At 49.1% G+C, this 15,519-nt stretch overlaps 1 protein-coding gene across 5 annotated transcripts in view; it reads right to left on the reverse strand.

The window, feature by feature from the left end:
* Positions 1-15,519, reverse strand: part of RIPOR3 (RIPOR family member 3) — a 106,081-nt gene that overhangs the window by 86,699 nt on the left and 3,863 nt on the right. For 2 of the 5 annotated variants that reach the window (XM_070486128.1, XM_070486123.1), the window contains exon 2: positions 1,471-1,782. The gene's annotated coding sequence lies outside the window, so the exon portion shown is untranslated. Of the gene's footprint in view, positions 1-1,470; positions 8,889-11,316; positions 11,510-15,519 lie in introns of those variants that run through there. The other 3 variants (XM_070486121.1, XM_070486117.1, XM_070486118.1) reach the window with 3 other exon arrangements.

A 15,519-nucleotide genomic window follows, 5' to 3' on the forward strand; every position in this document is an offset into this window, starting at 1 on the left:
ACCATCACAAGTCCACCCCTTGCCAACCCGACACCCACACGCATCTCCTTAAACCACATTTAATCTCCTAATAGAGACGAGGACTAGGTCTTAATTCTGCTGAACATGATACAACTATCCTGCATACGACCGAAAACACACCAACACGCCAGCAGTGTGTCCTCCTGTTTCTCACGACTTCCCTGTGAGCCATCAGCCCTTTTTCCCAGGAGACAGAAGTTCAAAGAAAAGAGTTCTAAGTGACTTATGACTGAAGTCCCACAGCTACGAAGGGGCTGGCTGGGTTTTAATCTCAGGTCTATTTGAAAAAAAGATACACGAGGTGGGTCCAAGCCAACTTGTAGCATGCAGATTTTATTTTATAGTCAATAAAGTCATTCTTTCTCTTCTCTGGAGCCATAAAACTCAGTCTTCTCTGCGTGTCTGTTTTGTATTACACATTCCGATCCCTCGGATCTTTCGATAACAAGTTTCCTTAAGGGAGAAATTGTGCTCGTTGTTTGGAAAATGTAATCACCGTAGCACAGGAGATGATTGAGAAGCCCTGACACCTCTGTGTAGGGGCGTAGGGTGTGTGTGCTCAAGTGCCAGAGGAACCATAACCTGTGAACGCTATATCCATGGGGCGATGACAGCTGCCTGATATTAAATAGGAGACGTGTGTGCTTTCTGCCACTTAAATTCCCCAGCTTTGCTCTGAGCAATAAGTACAAAAAACAAATACATATTTGTTGAATTTTTGCTTCATTCTGTTTGATTCCAGCTGTCGAGATATAATCATTTCTTTTATGTAATGCATTTTTGTAAAAATCTACTGGAATCTATACCTTCTGGTTTTAACAGCCATGGAAAAAGTCTTCAAATATTTTAAAAGGCAAAGAAGTGGGACAGGAGGGAAGGGAAAGGGATAAAAGACACAATTATCAGAACTTAAGAACCAGCACAAACAGACGCGGTGGGAGACAAACGGGGCTTCTGCAAGGGAGGAAAATGAACTGCGACCAACGCCCAGCACATGCCACCCGCTCGCTTTCCACCGGAGCGTCCAGGCGATGCAGGCCGCCCGAGGGGAGCCTGTCTGAGGGGCAGGAGTGGCCCCAGGGCTTCTGAGGGGCTGCAGCAGGCAAGTGGGGGACAGCCCTCAGAACAGCAGAATCGCCTTCCAAAATGAGTCCACACTTTTCCAGAAAGTGCGGCGTTTCCCAACCTGCCTCAGGCCAAAAGCAGCCACAGGTGCTCTTTATAAAGGCAGGTTTAGGGGCCTCACCGCAAGCCCCGTGAAATGGGACGTGCAGGAGAGACGGTTAATTGAATGATTATGGGCAACCCACTCAACCCATATGGGCCTCGGTTCCTTCACCTTGAAACGATGATAGGACCAGCACCCAGCCCGGGGTCGTGGGAGGACTTAACCAGGGAATTCAGGCGACAAGCTTAGCGGCATGCTGGCACCTGGTTAATACGCCATACCTGTTACCTGCTTATCTCCCATTTTCTGTCCAGGTGAGGCACACGTCTACCCAGTTGCCCTCCTCAACCTCCGTCTCAAGAGGGGGCTGGTGGCAGAGTCTCCACAGAGCAGCCTGCATCTTGCTCAGACTGAATATGTTTCACGTGTCCTGCGTTTCGGCGGCACGGGCTGTGCCATCGGGCTGGGTCGCCCGTCGCCAGGCCGGGCAGAGCTGTGCTGCCTTGCGCTCGGCCTCAGGAACTACGCAGATGCTGATGGTTCGCCCTCATTCGCTCAAGCGCACTGACCCGGGGCCAGAGCTGTTCCAGCTCCTGGAAATAAAGCAGCAAAAATAAAGTCCGTGCCTTCGTGGACTCACGTTCTCATCAGAAAAACTAATAATAAACAAAGAAAGCAAATAAGTGTGTCCAGAATCTGACCGTTTCTCGCTGGAAGCAAAGAGCTGGAGGGTGTGAAGGAGGAGCAGAGGGGACCTCAGAGGCCCTGAACGAGGGGAGGGTGGTGGGAGATAAGGTTAGGCAAAGGGGGAAAGAGAGGCTACGGGGTGGGTATTGTGAGCAGCTGGCGTGGACTCAGTGAGATAAGAAGCTTTCAGAGGGCTTCAACCGGAGGAGGGACGTGCCCTCACTTAGCATGGGTCCTGGTGGCTTGGTGTGGAGAATAGACTGGAAGGGCAGGGATAGAAGCAGAGAAACCAGAGAGGAGGCTACTGCAATAGTCCAAGCTAGAGACGATAGTGACTTAGTCCAGGGTGGAGGATATGGAGGTGGTGAGAAGCAGTGGGACTCTGGAAATATTTTGGAGGTTGAGCCAATAGGATTGGATGTGGCCTGTGAGAGAAGGAGAGGAATCAAGGGTAATCAAACGGCAGATATCTGGAAGATACAACCGCGAGGATGGAGTTGCCATCTGCCGAGATGGGAGAAGCTTCTCGACGAGATCAAGAGTTCAGCTGGGACCATGTTAAGGCGAGTAAATACATACATATGGAGCCAGGAGAGAGACTGGGGCAGGAGCTGCCCATGTGGAGGCCGCCAGCACACAGCTGGGGTTTAAAGCCACGACGAGGGATGGGGCCACCTGGGAACGAGTCGCGGAAGACAAGACGTCCAAGGACCAGGCCCTGGGGTCCTCAGCGTGGAGAAACGGGGGCCAGTCGAAACGTCCCCTCTCCAGATGTGGAATCTGTGCCTGGCTTAACTCAGTCACCAATCTCTGGACTCCTTTGTCTGCTGAGTGGGGAGGGCAGCAGCAAGAGGGCTGGAGTGAGATTCAAAAGATCCAGCCCCCATCGCTCCCCACGGAACCTCAAGTAAGCACTTCAATTCTCCCAACCTCCTCTGGAAAGTGGGAACGCTACTTCTTTCAGCCACAGCACACGCGACTGTAAGGATGAAAGGAGATGATGACGAGAGCGCGCCACAAACGATAAAGAGCAGAAAATCTTGGTCATCACTGAGGTCTTCCTGGAGGGGCCAAATCCAGAAATCCCCACTTCGTCCTGGGTCCGAGCATGTCATCAACGTCCACTCATTCAACAAACCTGCCTTGAGAGTGTCCTATGTGCCAGGAACTGGTGACCCAGCAGGAAAAGGAGACACAGACCCTGACCTCACAGAGCTTCTTTTCCTGCGAAAGGATCATCGTCCTAACAGCCACCTTTTAGCAAGTCCTACTTCTCCTGGAATCCTTGCGTTCTGTGTTTTTAAAGTTCATTTGCTTTGGGGCCAGCCTAGTGGTGTAGTGGTTAAGCTTGCACGCTCCACTTCAGCGGCCCAGGGTTCGAGGGTCCAGATCCCGGGTGCAGACCTACACGCCGCTCATCAAGCCATGCTGTGGCAGCATCCCAAATACAAAATAGAGGAGGGTTGGCACAGATTTAGCTCAGCAACAATCTTCCTCAAAAAAAAAAAGAGAAAGATTGGCAACAGATGTCAGCTCAGGGCCAGTCTTCCTCACCAAAAAAAACCACAATTTATTTGCTCAATTTTTGTGTTTGTTTCTAAGAAGTGAGAAGAGATCACTTCAGGTTTATATTTGTGATCATTGCTCCACTAACAGAGTACAGAATGTATAGAATCGTTGCTATATTTTTCTTCTTACTGTTGATTTTTCAGTATCTCGGGCTCCTCATTAACTTGTTAGATTACAATGGCAGTTTCTGCTATGGTAGAAATGAAGGTCTAAGAATGAAAGCAATTTAATCCTGTATGACTGCACAGCGCTCGAGGAGGGTCACTGAAACCCAGCAGGCAGCTGAGCCATGCGTGTACTCACTTTTTCCACACTCACTGGGCAAGCAGAAACTACTACACTGCCAGGTTTTTCAACAAAAATTTACAAATAATTACTCTATGGGGCCGCCCGGTGGCCGCGTGGTTGAGTTCGCGCGCTCCGCTTTGGTGGCCTAGGGTTTGCTGGTTCGGATCCTGGGCGGGGACATGGCACCTCTCATCAAGCCATGCTGTGGCAGCATCCCTCACTGAAGAACTAGAATGGCTTACAAGTAGGATACACAGCTATGTGCTGGGGCTTTGGGGAGAGGAAAAAGAAAAAAAGAGGAAGATTGATGACAGATGTTAGCTCAAGGCCAATCTTGAAAAAAATTATTCATCTTCTTAAAATAGAAATTGAGATAGAAGCCACTGGCATTCTGGAGATTTCATGGGACCTCTTAACACATCCCTAGGGGGTATTAGGACCACTGTTTGGGAAGCACAGTTAAGACACATAGGGTTTCAAATCCTAGCATCACCACTTCCTGGCTGGGTGACCTTGCGGAAGTCACTATTCTCCGGTGGCTCTCAGTCTCCTCACCATAAATAGCGGACAACAATAGTTCCTATCTCCTGAGAATTAAATGACATCGTGCCTATAAAGGCCTTAGCTTTACATAGTCAACTCTCCATAAATGGCACCCGTTATTGTAGGAACCTAAGGCAGAGGGTTGGGGCCAGGCCCTGGAGAGCCCTGAGTGTGATGCTAAGGGGGGAGGGGCGGGGAGAGGTGGTCACCCAGCCAGGCGGCTCCAGAGAGGCCAGCAGAGCGCCCGACTGCCGCTCAGATGCCGCCTTCCCAGACCCCTGTGGATGTGGCGTTTCGTTCTGCTGGAGGCAATGAAGGTGTGCGCTGGGGCTGCCGCTGCACGGCAACAGGGAAGAACCGAGGTGATAGATGTTTTGAATCTGGCAGCTACACGGATCTAGGGAGTGAGGGGGAGAGAGGGTCCAAAACAAAGTCACGGTCCTGGATGGCCAGAGAGATAGTGACGCCATTAACAGAGATGGATTACACTCAAGATAGAGACATGAAGACAGATGATGACGTTGAGGAGACAAGGAGTCCAGAGAGGGATCAGAGGGAAGGGAGCGGCCGTGGAATCTGGGATGTGGCCGCTTCTCGTCCTCAAATAACCTCTTTGGAGCAACTCACCAGTGATAAGTAAAAACGACTCTGACCACAGTTAACTCTAAACTCGGGGAGTCAATTAGCCCCGTTAGAGCTTCTTACGAAGGCTCCTCTCTGTCGGAGAATCCCACTTCCAGCTCAGACAGTGCCCTCTGTTGGAGACCTCAACCGCCAGCCCTGGTCCTTTTAAAGACCACAGAGAAGAAGGCCTTTCCGGAGCCACCCAAGCCCTTTACACACAGTCATCACGTCCTTCTCATGATCACTCTGTGAGAAGGTGAGGATTTCCAAGACAGGGAAACTGAGGCACCAAGAGGCTGGGCACCAAACCCCAGATCACAAAATTGGAGCAGAGCCAAGCTCGGAGGCCAAGCCCGTCGTGCTCCGCTCCCTACACTCAGCTCTCCCTGCACGTGACAAGGTGATGTAGTCAAAGCAGAATCAGATGGTTCTCAAAAGGGCTGCGAAGGCACCCAAGTCACAGCCCCTTTCCTTAGGGACTTGAGACGCAATCTTAAGGACGGAGGGTCACAGCCTTCACACCTGGTTCTGCACAGGGCACCCTACCAGTCAAGGTAAATGGCCATGGGCTGAAGGAGGCTGATGAAACACTGGGACCTCTCTGGACAGAGTGAGGAGGCTGTGTTCTTGCTCTGTCTTGAACTCACCCGTGACCTCCATCGAGTCCTTCCCCCTTTTAGCCTCTTGATTGGCAAAAGGAGGAGCGAGTTTGACAGAAAACTTTCCAACTTTTTTTTTCTCTTTTTAAGATTGGCACCTGCGCTAACATCTGTTGCCAATCTTTTTTCTTCTTCTTCTTCTTCTTTTCCCCAAAGCCCCCTGGTAGATAGTTGTATATTCTAGTTGTGAGCGCCTCTGGTTGTGCTATGTGGGACGCCACCTCAACATGACCTGATGAGCAGTGCCATGTCCACACCCAGGATCCGAACCGGCGAAACCCAGGGCCACCAACCACTCGGCCACGGGGCTGCCCTCTCCAACTTTAAAATCTGATGATCACTGGTACTCTTTCAGGAGACCAATCTGGGCAGTACCTACAGAGTTTCAAACGTGCACACCCACTGACTTCTTGGACGGTGTCCTAGAAGAATACACACGTCAGTTTACAGGACGGACATACAGGATGTTCAGGGCAACACTGTGAGTAATAATGACCTCAACATCCACCATCACAAGACTGCCTAAAGAAATGACGGCATACCTATGTCTTGGAAAGCAATGCAACTGGAAAAAAGAATGAGGAAGGTATGTAAGCAGCAAAGTGGAAGTATCACCATGATACATTGTTGAGTGAAACAAGCAAGGCTTATAAAAAAAATTGTGTTGTATGAGCCCATTGCTATATTTGTATGTGTGTAATAAAAGACCTGGAAGGGGGGGTAAACGGGAGATTTACGTTTCCCCTACAAAATGCTTTACTTTTACAACAAGAATTATTTTAAAATATTTTAATCTGTGGAGTGCTACAGAGGTTAGTCTATATGGATCACATCTAAGCACTTTGGGTTCCTGACCTACCAAAAGAACGCAACGATGAGAGTTTTGTACAATATTCCCCAGAATCGGGTGTGGCTAATGTTTTATGCATCAGCTACACCCAACAACCTGATGGTGTGGACTATTTGACAGGGGCAAACTGAGGCCCGGACTCTGACTTTCAAGGCTATTTCTACCATCCATAAGATTGAACCCTTTGGGTTCCTACAGAACTATTTATGTCCCTCTCTTTTGCGATTCCTTACCTGTGAGGACATTTATCACTCTGTACTATAATTGTGCACTCAAGCAGAAGCACAATGCTCCTTAAAAGGGGTCTGCTGAATCTTACACCAAAAAAATGGGGCTTGCGTTTGGTACATCTTTGGGATTTTTAAATTTCATTTTTTCTGGTAGTTCAATTTTATTTTATTTTACGAAGGTATCCATCTGCAATACCATTCACAATCGCAACAAAAAGAATAAAATACCTTGGGGTGAACTTAACTAAGGCAGTGAAAGATGTATGCAACAAAAACTACAAGACTTTCCTGAAAGAAACTGATGACGACATAAAGAGGTGGACAGACATTCCATGCACATGGATTGGAAGAATAAACATAGTTAAAATGTCCATACTACCTAAAGCAATCTACAGATTCAATGCAATCCCAATCAGAATCCCAATGACATTCTTCACAGAAACAGAAGAAAGAATCCTAAAATTCGTATGGGGCAACAAAAGACCCCGAATTTCTAAAGCAATCCTGAGAAAAAAGAACAAAGCTGGAGGCATCACAATCCCTGACTTCAAAACATATTACAAAGCTACAGTAATCAAAACAGCATGGTACTGGTACAAAAACAGGTGCACAGATCAATGGAACAGAATTGAAAGCCCAGAAATAAAACCACACATCTATGGACAGCTAATCTTTCACAAAGGAGCTGAGGGCATACAATGGAGAAAAAAAATGTCTCTTCAACAAATGGTGCTGGGAAAACTGGAAACCCACATGTAAAAGAATGAAAATTGACCATTCTTTCTCACCATTCACAAAAATAACCTCAAAATGGATCAAAGACCTAAAGATAAGACCTGAAACCATAAGGCTTCAAGAGGAAAATATAGGCAGTACACTCTTTGACATCAGTATTAAAAGGATCTTTTTGGACACCATGTCTTCTCAGACAAGGGAAACAATAGAAAGAATAAATAAATGGGACCTCCTCAGACTAAACAGCTTCTTCAAGGCAAGGGAAAACAGGATTGAAACAAAAAAACAACCCACTAATTGGGAAAAAATATTTGCAAGTCATTTATCCAACAAAGGTTAATCTCCATAATATACAAAGAACTCACACAACTCAACAACAAAAAATCAAATAACCCGATCAAAAAATAGGCAGGAGACATATACAATGGAATACTACTCAGCCATAAAAAAGGATAAAATCGTCCCAATCACCACAACATGGATGGACCTTGAAGGTATTATGTTAAGTGAGATAAGCCAAATAGAGAAAGACGAACTCTGTATGACTCCACTCCTATGTGGAAGTTAAACATGTGGACAGAGAGAACAGATTAGTGGCTACCAGGGGAAAGGGGGGGTGGGGGGAGGGCACAAAGGGTGAAGGGGTGCACCTACAGTATGACTGACAAACAATAATGTACGACTGAAATTTCACAAGGTTGTAAACTATCATAATCTCAATAAAAATTTAAAAAAACAAAGTATCCATCTGCAATGACTAGAACATTTTTTAAAAACTGGTCCTTCAGGGATGTCTATCGGGGAAGCACTGGGCTGTGGGCTGAAGACAGTTCTGGGAGCCACGGCCGGCCCTCCACGTTTGGTGTATGAACAAGTAAACCACGGAATGGACAACTGGATGAACGAGCGAGAATAAGCTGCACGAAGAGAAATGCCCAGCATCTAGGTTCTCATCTAGGGCCACGCCAAGGGTGAGAGGTCAGGACTTCAAGTTCAGGGCCAGACTCGGTACGAGCTTCCCTAATGGCTCACTCTCCTGATTTTAAAGATGGAGCTGAGAGATTTTTTGCCCCCAAGTCGTGGAACTGACCAACGGAGAAAAAGTGCTGGCGAGGGCCACCCCAATAAAACGCAGCATTTACTGCTCACGATGCAAACGTCAGACGAGGTTAGTAACTAGTTAGCAAAGATAAACATTCTCTATACCATCTCGAACGAGTAACAGGAAACACAGTCCACACGCACAGAGACCCTATTTTAAGGACGCTGTTTAAGCGGAGGTTTTTGGATACATTTACTTCAGGCTGACGACACCAAGGAAAGCGCAGGGGTCAGCCTGGGCCACAGGGTCAAGCCTGCTTGACGCTCTTCAGCTGTGTGGGAAACACCTTCACCTCTGAACACAGGCAAAACCTCTCTGATCCAGAAGGCTGCCGGGCACACCCTGCTCCATTCTGAAATTTCCCACTGGCACTTTCCAGAAGCAAGCAGGTTTTCTTTAGACTGAAAGAGACCTGGAAGGAGAAAAATGACATTACTTTTTTTTTAAAGTTTCCCTGTCAAGTTGCGCAGTAGAGTCAGAACAGACCCGGGTCCTAATCCCTTCCTCTCTGTGGAAATCTTCAAGGCAAACCGTTTACTCTCCCCTCTTCACCTCGGTCTCCACGTCTGCAGACGGAATCACGACAACAGCCCCCAAGCTCACGTGAGGATGAAATATCAGAACGTGTGTAGGACACTTAGCTTAGGCTGACACGGTGTGAGTGTTCAGCAAACACCAGCTCGGGCTCTTTCTAATCACAGACGGAAGTGTAAACCCAGGGGGATCCTGAGCAATGACAGGTACCATTTGTTCAGCCCTTGCCATGTGCCGGAAAGTGTGAGGTGACATATTTAGAATCTGGTGGAACTCTTACCACAACCCTCAGAGGTAGCCCTCAGGATCCCACTTTAGAGACGAGACTCAGAGGGATGAGGTCCCTGTCCCAGTGCAGCCAGCTCAGAGCCAGCCAGGAGCTGGACCGGCCCCCCAGCCGCACGCCCACCACCCAGCTCACGCTCCTGGCGTCCTTGTTCTTGCTTTCTCCTCTCTCCCAAGAGCACAGGCTGTGGGCTTCGACTCTGGCTGGCTGTGTTGTTGTTCTGGAGCCTCTTTCATCATTGGTATAATTTTACATAAACTTGGCATTCCTCTAAATTTTTTAAAAAAATATGTCCAGTTCTTAAATGTCCCCTGAGGGAGAACGAGGTTTCTGTAAATGATTGAGTTCTCTTCTCCGAATGTTGAACTTGATAAGGCTAAGTTACTGATCCCCCTTAACGAGTTGGCTTGTTTGCTGGCTTATTTTCATTCTGGAAACTCCTCTCCATAGTGAACCACTCTCCCTCCCCCTGAAAAAATCCCAGGAGGAACTCTGATCAGATGCCCCGGGCTGTGGGGCACATCCCCTGGAGGGTGTCAGGTTTCCAGAAGGCTCCCAGAAGACAGCATGACTTCAACCTGACCCTTAAGCGACTTTTCAACTGAAGGACTGTCTCCGGGCATGGGGAAAGGACGCAGGCCTGCTGTCTGCTTCCTAACAAAATGATGTATTTCATGATGGAAGAGAGACTTTAAAGCAGTAGTTGAAATTCTCTTGACCCTAGGAAAGGCTGGGGGCTCTGGAATCCAACGACTTGGTCCTGAGTACCAGCTCTCCCGCTCTTCTGCCTGACCCTGGGCAAGTTACTGAACTGCTCTGTGCCTCAGTTTCCTCGTCTGTAAAATAAGGGTAATAACAGGACCTAAATCCATACGTTTTTGTGAAGATGAAATAGGGTTTTCGAGGGGCTGAGGGGTCTTCCGGGACTCTCAGGGCTAAAACTGGGAAAGTCCCAGGCAAATTGGGAGGAGTTGACCGCCCTAAGATGAAATGAGAGTAGACATGGGGGCCGGCCCCACGGCCGAGTGGTTGGTCCTGCTCTCCGCTTTGGTGGCCCAGGGTTTCACCAGTTTGAATCCTGGGCACGGACGTGGCACCACTCATCAGGCCGTGTTGAGGCGGCATCCCACATGCCACAGCTAGAAGGACCTACAACTAAAAATATACAACTATCTACTGGGGGGAATGGGGAGAAAAAGAAAAAAAAAGATTGGCAAGTTGTTAGCTCAGGTGCCAAAAAAAAAAAATAAGAGTAGACGTGTCAAGGCTTTAGGACGAGCACCCACATGCTTGGTGCCCCATGGTTATTATTCGTGGCTGCCTGCAGCAACCGTCTATTCTTGCCATTTGCTGCCACGGTCTTCACTTCCTCACTATCCACTCTACCGGGGCCTTCAATGTGCTTTTACTCCTACTGTGCCACTGACATTACACCCCCAAAGTCCCCAGTAAATGTTTCTGGCCATTCACGGGACAAGCATGGAGAGAATTTATTATATGCCAGGCCAGCAGCTTTTCAACAAATTCTTCCGTCTTTTCCCTCTCTTCATCAACTTTCAGGTGACTTCTAACTTAAAGGTTAAAATGAGGAAAACACCATGTGTGGACAGACAGGGATGGGATCAATGAGCCTGAAGGCCAGGGAGCGCCATGGCTCGCCGGCCGCCAGCGGAAGCTGGGAGAAAAGCGTGAGCGGACTCTCTCAGAGCCTCCGGAAGGTCCCACACCTGGATTTGGGACTTCTGGCCTCCAGCACTGTGAAAGATCAAATTTCTCTTGTTTCAAGCCACCCTGTTTGTCGCACTTTGTGACGAGAGCACTAGAAAACTAATACAGTCCTCTTACATGACCGAAGTCAGACCTTCAGCCTTGAGTTACGACAAACCCGAGGGCCTCTTCACTGGTCTCGCCACCTGCAAGCCCTCTCTCCTCGAATCTACCTGAAACACCGGTTCCTGACTCCCAGGTCAGAGACCTGCAGTGACACCCAAGCACCTCCACCAGCATTTCCTGAACTCACTTGAAGGCAAGAATCCCACAGATGAGAGTTAACATTACAGGTTCCCAGAGGCTGGCCCGGTGGCGCAGTGGTTAAATTCACGTGCCCCGCCTCAGCCGCCCAGGGGTTTGCCGGTTAGGATCCTGGGCCCGGACCTATGCATCACTTATCAAGCCATGCTGTGGTGGCGTCCCACATACAAAGTAGAGGAAGATGGGCACGGATGTGAGCTCAGGGCTGATCTTCCTAAAAATAAATAAATAAAAAAAAATTTTTTTTAAAAAAGAAAATTACAGGTTCCCAGGGGCTGGCCCTGTGGCACAGTGGTTAAGTCCAGCACGCTCTGATTCAGCAGCCCCGGGTTCCCGGGTTCAGTTCCCTGGGTGCAGACCTACCCTACATGTCAGCCACGCTGAGGCGGTGACCCATATATAAAGTGGAAGAAGATTGGCACAGGTGTTAGCTCAGGGCTAATCTTCCTCAAGCAAAAAAAGAGGAAGATTGGCAACAGGTGTTAGCTCAGGGCTAATCTTCTTCAGCAAAATAAATAAATAAATAAAATTTTTAAAAAATTACAGGTTCCCTGGGCCCCATTCCAGATCTCCAGAAATGGGATGACAGAAGGGGGCCTTGGAATCTGCATTTTTATTTATTTATTTATTTATTTTTGAGGAAGATTAGCGCTGAGCTAACATCTGCTGCCAATCCTCCTCTTTTTGCTGAGGAAGACTGGCCCTGAGCTAACATCCGTGCCCATCTTCCTCTACTTTATACGTGGGACGCCTACCACAGCATGGCTTGCCAAGTGGTGCCATGTCTGCACCTGGGATCTGAACCAGTGAACCCCGGGCCGCCGAAGCGGAACGTGTGCACTTAACCGCTGCGCCACCAGGCCAGCCTCTGAATTTTTAGTAAACACCCAAGTTGATTCTTATCCTCAGGCACGTTTGGGACCCTCTGGCTTACAGGACAAAATCTAAAGATCTTGGTTCAATGCTCTCTACAAAATGGCGCCAACCCGCCTATCCGAATGTCTTCTCCCGAGGTTTCCCCGGGTCTTGGAAATCAGTCCAGTGTGCTGCCTGCCTCCCCCTCCTCCCGCGGCTCATCCTCTCCTCAGGGGTGACTGAGTACTCGGAGAACCACCTGGCTCCCCCCATCCTCCTCCCTAGGACACCTTTTCATTTCCTGCCTCTTCTAGAGCTAGCGTCAGGTACCTCAGACCTTGGTTATTTCTAATTTTTCAGAGTTGGGTTTTCAGTGAACTCGGAATAAAATCCAAACCCCTCATCCTGACCTACAAGGCCCTGTGTGGCCCGGCCCTGCCCACCGGCCGCCCCAGGCCCATCTGGGGCCTTCCTCTCCTCTGCTCCTGCAGCTCCAGGCAGGCGCTTCCTCTGACTTCCTCACACGCTGAGTTTTTCTGGGCCTGGATCCTGGGCACGTGCTCTTCTCTCTCCCCACCGCCAACGCCTTAGAACACTTAAATATCACCTCCTTGGATCTTTTCCCACAACCTGTCCTGAGCAGAACACACACACTCACACTCACTCACACACTCTCTCCATTTATCTTCAGTCACTACGCTCTGTTTGAGCAGTTCTAACATTTAAAAATCAGGAAATTTTAGGGGCTGGCCCCGTGGCCGAGTGGTTAAGTTCGTGCGCTCCGCTGCAGGCGGCCCAGTGTTTCGTTGGTTTGAATCCTGGGCGTGGATATGGCACTGCTCATCAAACCACACTGAGGTGGCGTCCCACATGCCACAACTGGAAGGAGCCACAACAAAGAATATACAACTATGTACTGGGGGCTTTGGGGAGAAAAAGGAAAAAAATAAAATCTTTAAAAAAAAACCAGGAAATTTTACATAAAAATGTCCAGCCTCTCTCAAAGAATCAGAAGGTGGGCCACTCTGAAGAGCACACTCCCACACAGGCCGTGGGTCCTGGCCTGGGCAGGAGTCTCCGCCCAGGATCCTCAGCCTTTCCCTCACCTGCCTGGGCACAGGGCACAGAGCACTTGCATTTGTGACACTCCCCCCCCACCCCCCGCCCCCTGAAACTGGGTTCGCTCGCTTCTTATCTGTCTCCCTTGTGCAAAGACATGGTTTCACTCCCCAGTGCAGCCCAGCATCCAGCCTGTGCCTGGCACACAGCTGGACCTCAGTGACTATGTGCTGAATCCACGAAGAAACGAATGAAGGGATGTCCTGCCTCCTTCTAAGTCCCATGAACCATACTCTGCCCTGCAAGACATTAATTTGCTGCCCACAGTGCCTACCTCCTGGGTAGATCTTATTAAAACACATCTGAGCCTTTCATTGCAGTTTTAGACATTTCAGGGCTCTGCCAGCACCGACTGGAGAAAGCATAACCTCCCACGGTGGCCTTTGGGGCCCTTCCCATCTGGGGCCCACCCCCTTCTCCAGCCCCCACCTCCAGAGAGGGCCGGCGCCCAGCGCACACCCACACCCCCTCCACGGCTCAGGGAACACGCTGTGCTCCCTCCCCGGCCCACACCTCCCGGAATGCCTCCTCCCCCAGCCCCAGGCCTCGAGCAAACTCCTACTCATTCTTCTGCCTGAGCCCTAACCAACGTCACCTCACCCGTGAAGCACTCCAGACCCCCCTGCCCCCGGGCTGACTCAGTCATTCTCCCGTTTCTGCTCCCACCCCCTCCTTCAGACCCTGGCCTTAGCACTGCGTAATGGCTCAAAATAGCAGCTGATGTCTCCTGAGTACTCGCCGTGTACCAGGCACCGAGCGAGCCCCAGCACTCTCAGACCCCACACCCAGGCCCAGCCGGCCTGGAAGGGTCCCCCCACCCCCGGGCCCCCCACGGCGAAACGCCGATCATCGCCTTCTTGCCTCCGGCTTGCCTGAGAGGCCAGCCCTGCCTCCCTATTGTCCATTTTCTTTGTTCTTCCACACCTCAGCCCCGCCCCGAGGCCTCCCATCCCTTCCCGGCTTTAGTTTCCTCCAGGGCTCTTATAACTAACACATTGTATACTTTAATTACTTTGTGTCTTGCTCTCTCCCCCTGGAATGCCAGCTCATGGAGGACAGGGACTGTGTCGTCCTCTTTACTACTGTACCCACCATCTAGATTATTGCCTGGCACAGAATAAACACTCAATATACTTATTAATTCAAAGAAGGTAAATAGTATTACTTTTATAAGTACAATAGTATTATTTTCAGTGTTCTCCTGAAAAAAGTGGTCTTTAGAGAGATTAAGACACGTGCCCAGGGACTGGCCTGGTGGTGTGGTGGTTAAGTTCAAACTTTCTGGTTAGGTGGCCCCAGGTTCACCAGTTCGGATTCTGGCACCCACCTACACACCACTCCTCAAGCCACACTGTGGTGGCATCCCACATACAAAATAGAGGAAGACTGGCACAGGGCCAATCTTCCTCACCCCCCCCCCCAAAAAAAAGACACATGCCCAGAGTTCCACAGCTGGTTGGTGGTAGAGCCAGATGTTAACCACCACAAGCCCCCCACCACCCTTAACCACTGTGCCTATCACTTCCAGAAGACACCTCTCGTCGGCCTGACTTCTCAGCTGGACCCGAGTTCCTCGGAGGCAAGAACTCCATCCTATTCGTGTTTGTGTTTCCTTGCCTGATGATCTTTGGTGGGTGCTGAGGGGTGTCTGCTGAACTGACCTGTGTGGGAACTGGGAAGTGCTGGATCATAAGAATCGTGTTTTCATTCTTTTATTTTTTACTATCTTTTATCTCCAAGCCAAAGACAGTGTTATATACACAGTTGAGACCCAATAAATACTTATTATGTTACTGAATTCTATTATGGAAGGCGGTAATAAAAATAATTATAGCAATAATGCCAATAACAGGCAACATTTACGGAGTCTTACTCTGCGCTGGGTCCTATCTTAAGTGCTTCATACAGGAATGAAGACAACAACTAATTCTCTTATCCCCTTTTTCCAGATGAGGCAATGGAGGCTCAGAAAAGTTAAGAACTTGCCCAAGGTCACACAGCTAGGAAATGGCAGAGGCGGAATGTGAAGTCATGTTCTTAATGAGCACTGCAGGCTGCATCTCAGCCCCTGTAATTATGAGATGCCCACTAAAAGGTCGCCCTATGTGAAAACAAGAATGGTTTATTACACATTTCTGTTTTCTTTCAAAGGGTTTCTTGAAATTCTACCTAGGCTTTGATAGGCAGTGTTATTTGCTAAATAATAACCACTAATATT

Source organism: Equus asinus, chromosome 15, assembly GCF_041296235.1.
Source record: "Equus asinus isolate D_3611 breed Donkey chromosome 15, EquAss-T2T_v2, whole genome shotgun sequence".
In the NCBI taxonomy this organism is placed as follows: Eukaryota; Metazoa; Chordata; class Mammalia; order Perissodactyla; family Equidae; genus Equus; species Equus asinus.